Raw genomic sequence first — 10,193 nt, forward strand, 5'->3', positions numbered from 1 at the left:
TGACCACCTCATTGGGTTTATTTTTGAGTTGGAGGTGTGATGCAATAAATTTAAAGATACTAGAATATAATCAATTCTAGTATATGTTCCAAATCTGGGAGAATAATAGGTGTAGTCTTTCTCATTGGGATGCTGATTTCTCCATACATCAGTTAGATTGAATTGATTAAGGATATCTGCAAGTTGTCCAATACTTGAGGGTCGTGGTCTAGTCCTATTTCCTTTTATCTGTTTTGAGTGGTCTAGATTAGGATTAACAATTAAATTTAGATCCCCCCCAATTAAAATGTCTCCCACCTGGAAAGTTTTCAATTTAGACAGAGTCTTTTAAGAAAGAATTTTGATTAATGTTTGGAGCGTATATAGATGCCAATGTCAATTTTTTGAGTCAAAGATGCCTTTAAGGTATATATATCTACCTTCAGTATCAATTTCTACTACCAGCTCTTCAGTCCTGACATTTTTTGAGATAAGCACGGCCACCCCCCTAGATTTTGAGTTCCCTGGGGCTAAGCGCTGGAAATCCCACCACTTTGATTTAAACAACTGTTGCACCTGTGATGATAAATGAGTTTCTTCTAGAAAAAGAAAATCAAGGTGTTGTTTCTGCAGCATTGACTGTACCCTCTTGCTTTTGACTACATTATTTAGATTCCTACAATTTAAAGAAAGAACTTTGTACTCCATTACCTGGGGAATATACGAAAGCAACAATTCAAGAAATTAACTATTTATACTCTCTGCACAAATACAGTATATATTCTTTTTTGTATCAATGAGCGATCTGTAGTTATCAGTAAACTTTCTTATACTTTATAAAATGCTGGTTTACCAAGTTTAGTAATAGACGTAGAAGACAACGTACAGGAAATACAAAGAGGTTTGAGAAAGAAGAGTAGATTAGAAGATAGAAGACAGAGATAGAAAGAAAAATAGAAGGAAAATAACAACTACCTCTCTCCCTAAGTTTCCTTAGGGAGGAACCCACCAGAAACCCTTCTTTTCAGGGAAGGGTATATATATATTTATTTAATTGATGTTTTAATAACTTTGTTACACTCCAAGACTGGGCCCTAAATTACCAAAAGCAAAAAGAGCCCAGTATCTGGGGTCCAAAACCAACTTGGGGACCAAATATACCTCGTATCCACACCCACCCCCTCCCACCCACCCCGCCTCATTTAACATCATTTTTCTCTTTAGACAGCGGAGAGTGGAGGAGAGAAAACAACAGTAATATGTATAATGTGGTTAAATTGTCACTTTGACCTGCTCAGTCCTATTTCTTCATTTTCCAGGGGGTAGTCTGTAGAAGGAAAAAAAATATCTTCCCCTTCCTTGCTTCCCTTAGGTGCCTTTACAGTGAATCCACCTGTATCCCTCTTTCATCTTTCTTTACTGGGATCTTGCTCCAGGTAGTCGGCGATGGTCTTGCTCCGTAAGGGAGAGATTTGCTAGGGGAGATGGACTGCCACTCTAGTTGAAGGTCTTTAAGCAGTTTGGTGCCAGACTTCAGGTTGTTGGCTTCATATGACTTTCCTTGCCAGTGCACCAGCACCCTGGTCGAGGAGACCCAACAATACCCAATATCAGCTTCAGTCAGTTTATTTGTGATAGGTTTTAAGTCCCTTCTTCTTGCTAGTGTCTCGGCTGAAAGGTCTTGAAATATATAGATTTTTTTATTTTGAAAGGAGAAGTGACCCCTCACTCTAGCTTCCTTCATAATTTTTTCTTTTGTTCTACAATCAGGAAGGGTTATGATAATGTCTCTGTGTAGTTCCCTAGATCTTAAGACACTTAGTGCTCCAACTCTATACGCACGGGAAATTACAGGGGTGACACCAGCTTCTAATTTCAGTTCTTTTCCCAGCCATTCTGCAATAAATGCAGTGAGTTCAGTGTTATTTTCTTCATACTCAGCAAAACCTCTGATCTTAATATTGCTGGATCTTAGTTTGTTGTCAAAGTCAATAACTTTCTCCTGGAGATGATCATTTTTTGAGTGTAATTCCATTATTTCTTTTTGATTTTCAGTGGCTAATTGCTCAGCCTTTTCTGCAGTCTGTGCAGCTTGTTTGATCGATTCCTTCAACTCACTTGTTTGATCTTTAATTATAGCTTCCATTCTTGTAACTATTTTGTTTTCCAGCTTTTCCAGTGCAGCTAATATTCCCTCATCAACTGCATGAGATTTCTCAGGCTCCCTTGCAGGCTTATCAGCATTTTCGGCAGCCATTTTAGCTGGGGCCTGCCTGCCTCCCACCGGGGCTTGTTTAGCTTCTGCCTTCTCCAGAAAATGTTTTAAAGAGGAGCTACCCTGCTCAGCTTGTTTAGCTTTCCCCCCTCCTGCTTTGCCCATATTTTTGGGGGGCTTACCACTTTAAGAATGCTTAAAAGAGGCCGCGGGAGATCAAGGAGGCGTGGAGCAAGGTTTTTATGCGTCTGCCATTGTCGCGCGACCCCTAGTCCTTATTTTCGATTTATATTCCACCCTCCCCATATTTCCAGCAGGCTCAGGGCAGAGATATACTGCTCTAGTATATCTGTAGTTGTTTCTTCACAGTTTGTATTAGCACAGATGCTCCAATTCCCAGCATTCTCTTTAATAATTGTTCTCTTTAATAATTGTTACGATTCATTTTTTTCCTTTTACATTACAAAGTGAAGTTATATCTCTTTGGAGGAATCTGGGGGTATAATCATGGAACCTGAATATAATCATGGAACAGTAACCTAGAGCTTTACTGCTACTAGCAGGTATTTACCCATAAATAGAAGTATTAGTGTAATTGACTATATGCTGGTCTCACCAGGCTTTCTCCCTCAGATCTATGAGTTTAAGGTGGGTGATGATTATCAGGGAGGTGATCATCTTCCTCTCAGCTTATGGTTCTAGCTTCACCATGCTGTTTAATATCTTCTGGATTCTCAACTGCCTCTCTGCAAAGTGGGAAAATGTTAAGACCTACTAGATGGACGCCTGAATCAAGCTCTTATACTAACAAATATCATTTGTTCTAATGAATGCAAGTCTATCTTAGCAGAGTTTTTAAAACAGAGGGATATTGTAAGAATGATAGAATTATCTACTATCGGATCTTTTCAAGCCAGTTTATTCAAAACCCTTGGTTCGAAACTTGGTTCGATGAAGAGTGTAGAAGATATATCAGAAGAATTAGGACCAAACTCCACTTATTTAAATGTACTAATTCACATGATCACCTATAGGAGTTTATATTCTTGAAGAAGGAGTTTAGAATTTTGATAAAGCACAAAAAATGGCTTGTGCTTTGTAAAAATTGGGAGATTCTCGTTTCAGCTATTGATAACAACAAGTCGCAGACCTATTGGAATATAGTCAATAGGCGCCTCTCTGCAGTATTCCATCATGTATTGCCCCCAGGATATGGGAAAAATATTTTGCCACTGTTTTTGCATTGAATCCTGAATCTGAGATCAGAGGGGAACCTGTGGAGCCCTCCCCCCGAAACAGATTTCCGGCTGCCTGTACTTTCTGAGACAGTGAGCTCTTTAATTAAACAAATGCTCTTGGGCAAAGCACCAGGGCTGGACCTGATACCAGTAGATCTCTTGAAAACTAATCTATCTTGGTGGAGGAATTTATTGACTCCACTCTTTACCCAAATCAACATCTCAGGTATTATTCCTGCATCCTAGAAGCATGCAATGATAGTCCCTATTTATAAAAAAGGTCCTAAAACTGACCCTGCAAATTACTTGCCCATTAGTCTCCTTTCAACAATTGGTAAGGTATACGTGGCCTTCCTCCATTCTAAACTGCTGAACTGGCTAGAATCTGAAGGTATACTATATCCAGAACAAGCTGGATTTAGGAGAGGTGCCTCAGTTCGTTCGTTCGTGCGTTCGTTCGTGCGTTCGTGTGTTCGTTCGTTCGTTCGTTCTTTCTTTCTTTCTTTCTTTCTTTCTTTCTTTCTTTCTTTCTTTCGAGTGGAATTTTTCTTTATTTAAACTATAAACAATATCGTAACATAAAAGTTATAGACAACAAACATAGAAGATAAAAACAACAACATTCTAAACAAGTGAGAGAAAAAAAGAAACCTTAAACTACAGATTGAGTTCCAATTTTCTCTGCCACAAATATGGATCATTTTCAAAGTCTCACTTCTTCTAAGTTAAATATAAGCAGGGCTTTTTTTGATGGGAATGCCCCGAACAGTATTCCAGCAGCTCTGGAATCTGCCCACGTGATGCCTTCCTCCTTCGGCCCCACGGGTTCTGCAGAGGAGGTTAAGCTGCATTGAGTTCATTCTGCTTTCTTTTCATTCCTCTTTCTGTGTGTGTGTGCGCGCGCGCGAGTGAGTGAGAGAGAGAGAGAGAGAGCACAAGCAGACTCTGCTCTGGCCCAGTGCAGGCTCTGCAAAGGAGGTTACACTGCTTTGAGTTCATTCTGCTTTCTTTTCATAGGGGTGGAACAGCTGCAGGCTTTCCTGGAAGAGACTTCTATCCTGGACCCATACCAGCCCGGTTTCCATCTGGGCCAATGGGACAGAGACAGTGTTGGTTGCCCTCATGGATGATCTCCGCAGACACCTGGATTGAGGCAGGTCCATACAGGACGCATATTACACCAATCCTACAGCAGCTTCACTGATTCCCCGTGGAATTCCGGATCTGTTTCAAGGTGTCGGTTTTAACCTTTAACGCCCTAAACAGATTGGGACCAGCATACTTGAGGGACCGTCTCTCCCAGTATGTGCCCCTGAGAGTGCCTTGTGCAGCAGGTAAGAACTTACTGGTGATCCCTAGCCCTAGGGAGGCTCGTTTGGCCTCAACTAGGGCCAGTGCCTTTTCAGTCCTGGCCCCAACTTGGTGGAACTCTCTGTCTGAGGACACTCGGGCCCACCAAGATCTTGTATCATTTCGGTGGGCCTGCAAGATGGAGATGTTCCACCAGTCATACGGTTGAGGCCAGCGTCAGGACCATCATTGAGCCTCCCACCGGTCTCTGGTATTCAAGTACAGCTCATGTGTCAGTCTGTCTCCTCTTTGTATGCTGGGGGCAGGAATGTGTAGCCAACTATATCAAGTTTTTGTATATATATAATTTTAATTGCTGAATTTTATTGTAGAATTTGCTATGCAATTGTATTTTATTACTGTTGTACCCCATCCTGAGCCCACTTGTGGGGAGGGCGGGTTAAACACTGAATAAACTAAACTAAACTTCTAATGAATTTTATTTTTAAAAAGTGGCAAACATCAGCAACTTTAACCCTACACAGATCTTTTGAGACATGCTGTAGGATAGTGGTTAAGTGGCTGGGATGAGAGTCAGCACTCTGTTGATTTGAATCCCTCTACTGCCATGAGCCCAGGAGGTGGCCTTGGGTAAGCCACTCCTCTCGGCCCCAGCTTACCAGCTGTATTGTGGAATAATAATGGCACTGACTTTGTTCACTGCTCTGAGTGGGCAGTAATCTGTCTAGAAGAGCGATACACAAGCACACTGTTACAATTTTTTAAAAAGTCTTATTTCTAATTCTTCTGAAAGTTGTTTACTTTCCTGCTCTTGTGCTGGTTTGCTCATGTAGCTAATAGTTTACAGAGATGTATGGCAGGGCCTAGCCCCGCCCCCCAAAAGTCCCTTTAGTAGAGGCTTCATGTATGGAAATGGGCTGCCGAATATTTTCGTGGTATAGAGGGAAATAACATCACCTGATAAATGTACTATTAAATCTCTGTTAAAGGGGCAGGGTATTTTTTCTCCGGGCAGTTGTCAATCCTAGGAAAGGAGACAGCGGGTAGTCCATACCAATCTGTTGCCTACAGAAACAATATAATGCTAATACCACTGAAACGCAATAGAAAGTTGAAATTAGGTTAGGGCAGTCTTTGATCATGTGATAACATTGAATGTTCAAGTACCACCTATGGCTAAAATGCACTTTATACCAGGAGATCTGTGATGGAATCTTATCAGAATTTTTAAAAGGTCACTGATTCAGATTGGAGCTTTTTAAAAAATGGGCAAAATCAGGATACCAATCTTTTTTTTTTCCTATCCAGGGTTGATAGTCATGGCCCCACCTTGAATTGAGGTCCAGATAACCACCTTTTAAAATCCCTGGTAAGGTCACAGACCTCCCAAAACTATTTTTCAGAAAAGAATTTGTAAAACAAAAATTGTCATGATTAAATTCAACTCCCTGAAGTCATAAGACGCAAAACCAGTAGTAGTATTAACATGTTAGTGGAGCACCCCCTAGAGACTTTAAGAAATAAATATAGCTCAATGCTCATTCCACTCCAGCACAATCAGCTTCTGCTGAGAGTCGCCATGGCCTCTCAATAGATGCAGTCTGCAAAGGAGCTACCTGGTCCTCCTCCTGCAATTTCGCAAAGTGTTACTCCATGGTAGGTTTGCCAGGTCCCCTTATCCTCCCAGCCCAGACCTGCAACTTACCTTTAGGATCTTCTTGCTTGTGTGCATTGCATACGCGCACTCCTGGTGGGGTGCAACAACGTCACTTCTAGAAGTGATGTCATCACGCCGAGTGGTGGTCATACTCTCGTACTTCACAGGGGCTAGCTGTATGTGAAGGAGTGAGCTGTGACTCACAAAAGCTCAGACCCTACCACAAATTTTGTTAATCTTATAGGTGCTACTGGACTCTGCTACAGACAGACTAACACAGCCACCCATCTTGATCTGCCTCTTTGAATACAATTCCCATTCTCAAGGAAGCATTTATTACTTCCCTTATTCATTCAGCCAGTTACTCTCCGGCAGGCTTTATCAGCCAGAAATGACAAGGGTCTTGAATATAGGTAGCTGATTTCACCTCTTTTAGGTTCTTGTCCACATCCTCAGGTTCCACAAGTGTAAAGACATACATATAAATCAGACAAACAGATGCCAGAGGTACATCATCTGACCATGCACCCATGCTGGCATCTAACTCAGAGCAGATCTTGGCAGTTTTGATTGCAAAGTAAGTAACAAATCACAGAAAGTTGTTGTGTGGTCAGAGTCCAGATCTGTGGAGTCATGATTTAGAAACTCTCGAAGTACTCGAACCAACTCTGCTGAATGATTACGTGCAAACACAAGTGTGGCATAGAGCTATTGCCCTGTCTCCACCATCACTGCCACTGGATAGGCTCTAATATTGGTTCTGCGCTGTGTTTGATTAGTCTTGCTCCAAGTTTTCCACTAGTGATGTTCTAGCCATCGTCCCTCCCGTTTCATTGCCATCAGTTCCCTGTGAACCTTGGAGACTGCTTGGCTTGTTTGCGGGGAAAGGGCACATTGATTGTGTCCATCGTCTGGACCATTTCCCTATTCTAGAGAGTGATCATAGAATCAACAGAATTGTCAGCAGTCAAGGTGGGGAAATCGTTAAGCACAGACAAGAAGCCATCAGGCACCTGGGGTAGACCATCTTAATGGGTCCCTCACACCTGCAGAAGAAAGAAGCAAGTCAGTCTAAACTCTATCAGGTAATGATCTGACCATGGCAAAGAAGTAAGCTTTAATCCCGCACACAAGGAGGGTAATCTAGAGGTGTATAATCATTATAATAGGCCAGATAAAGCGTGTGCCTTGAGTGGGCCAGTAATTACTTGGAACAATCTCATGGTCATCATGGAGGCGATGAACTCCTGAGCTATTCCTGATAGTTTAGTCTCAGCATGGATGCTGAAGTCACCCAGGACCACCAATCTAAGGGTCTCCACCAACATGCCTGAGACCAGCTTGGAGAGCTCAGGAAGAAAGATGGCTGGGCAGTGGCGGTGGGGCAACGGTGCACCAGCAGAATCCCTACCCAGGCCCAGTCACCCAACTTCATGAACACACATGCAACCCAGCAGACTGTTGATAAGGGACCCTGACAGATGGAATGACCAGGGCTTTTTTCCAGCTGGAACGCAGTGGAACAGAGTTCCGGAACCTCTTGAAAATGGTCACATGGCTGGTGGCCCCGCCCCCTGATCTCCAGACAGAGGGGAGTTTAGATTGCCTTCCGTGGAGATCAGGGGGCGGGGCCACCAGCCATGTGACCATTTTCTCCAAGGGCAACCCACTGAGTTCCACCACCTCTTTTCCCAGAAAAAAAGCCCTGGGAATGACTCAAGATAGACCACCATAACCCCACCTCTCTATGTTCCTGGCCTAGCCTACTGCAGTACAGAGAAACCTGGAGGGCAGAGGTGGGTCAGACTCGCCCTCACCACCCGCCTCTTCCATCCAGGTCTCTATAATACATTTTGTTAGTCTTTAAAGCCACTATACTGGACTCCTGTTTCATTTAGTTTAACATGTGGAAGCGGCCAGAGATTAATAACGAAAAAATATGTGTGGGGTGTATTTAAGTCAGAAATAAATAGAGGGAGGAGCAGCTATTGGTGTTAAAAACAGGATATCAATGGAATAAGTGTGGACTGATCAACAAGAAGGAGGGCAATTCCATCAAGCTGACTCCTCTGAGGAGTCTCACTGCCATCAAGCAACAAAGAAGGGTCTCAAAAGACTGTGTGGCAGGAACAGTTGTGGTCTTCTATTTCAGATATTTATTATGTTCCTTCCTATGAAGATTCTACTCCAGATTTTGTCACCCAGATGTTGGCAAACACTTTGAAGATCAAGCGTGAAATGGCAAAATATAAATGTGTGAAATACATGTTTGTGGTTCGGTCACTGAGATTAGTCATTCTCATTTCATAAATGGTTCTGTTTTTTTTCCTTCTATTTTCTATAACTGCCTGCTTGAAAAGCTTGTGTTAATACTTCCACAATGATATCTTCTGTCCATGCCACAAAAATAACAGACCGTTGAGATCTGGTATCTCAAATGTTCAGTAAGCCTATGGAAAAGCAAAAATTGTACTGGATTTATCATCACATGCGTTATATGTGACTGTAAGGCTGCTGACACAGACAAAGAACTCCTTTATGCAGCATCCTGCCTCTAAGCAAGTATGCATTTTTTCCTGAAAAAGAAGAAAATATACCTGAATTGTTGTCAGACATAGGAATATGAGCAAGATTCCTACTGACTTTGCATTCTAGTTATATTTCCTTTCAAAGCCAGGTCATGCTCTACAATGCAGGAGATGATTTATTGCTTCAAATCTTACTTCTATGTGCTGTTTCCATTTGTATATTTTAAAATAAAAATAATATGCAGTTGTATGCTGATTAAATGATGCATGTGATTCTGCACAATTGGCAACAGTGTGTGTGTGTGTGTGTGTGTGTGTGTGTTGTGTGTGTGTGTGTAAAGTAAAAGCCTCCAATTTATGTCATAATCTCAGCAACTTTAGTCTCTGCTATATACTGGAAAAGGAACAGAACTCCAAACTAATGCGTTCAGTTGAGTAAACTAACCTGTATGTTGCTTGTTTAAAAGTTAAATAAGTTTGATAAATGGAATATTATTCTCACTAGGATGGTGAACTAGGGTTGCCAGCCTCCAGGTGGTGGCTGGAGATCTCCTGGAATTACAACTGATCTCCAGGCAACAGAGATCAGTTCACCTGGAGAAATTGGCTGTCTGGGGGTGATCTCTTTGGCATTATACCCTGCTAAGGTCTCTGCCCTCCCCAAACACTGTCTTCTGCAGGCTCCACCCCCAAATCTCCAGAAATTTCACAACCTGGACCCGGCAACCCTATCTGAACTTAATAGTGTTTATACGATTTGTTTATAGAATTGAAGATGAATTTGCAAAACTTTGTAGCCAACTTTCCATTGACTGAATACAAATTTTATTTAAATAAATGAAGAAATGCTCAAGTTCTTATCAGAAGCATTCTTTTATGAGTTCTTGTTTCACTAGCTGATGATTTAGATTTTCTTTTGAGTTTTGTGTGATGTGATAACATAGATTGTGTGCTCTTTTAATCCTGTTAAGATTGATGCCCATGTTCTATGATCAGTTGATGAGCCCGCCTGCTTTTTTAATATAAAAAGCATGGGATAGACACATGGGTGTGCAGGTTAGGGCCTTTATGAAGTTATCACCAAGTGGAGTGAAACTGGTAACAGGGGAGATGGGGGGATTCCTTACTTATTGGTACTTAAATAAGATAGAAAGATCCTATGCAGTTATGTGTCCACTTGTCCCGGGAGGACACGAACATTCAGAAGCTGGCTACTATGAGCAGGGGGTGGCAGGATTATGGGAGAAATTGGTGCAAACAGAAAG

This window comes from Eublepharis macularius, chromosome 8, assembly GCF_028583425.1.
Source record: "Eublepharis macularius isolate TG4126 chromosome 8, MPM_Emac_v1.0, whole genome shotgun sequence".
Lineage (NCBI taxonomy): Eukaryota > Metazoa > Chordata > Lepidosauria > Squamata > Eublepharidae > Eublepharis > Eublepharis macularius.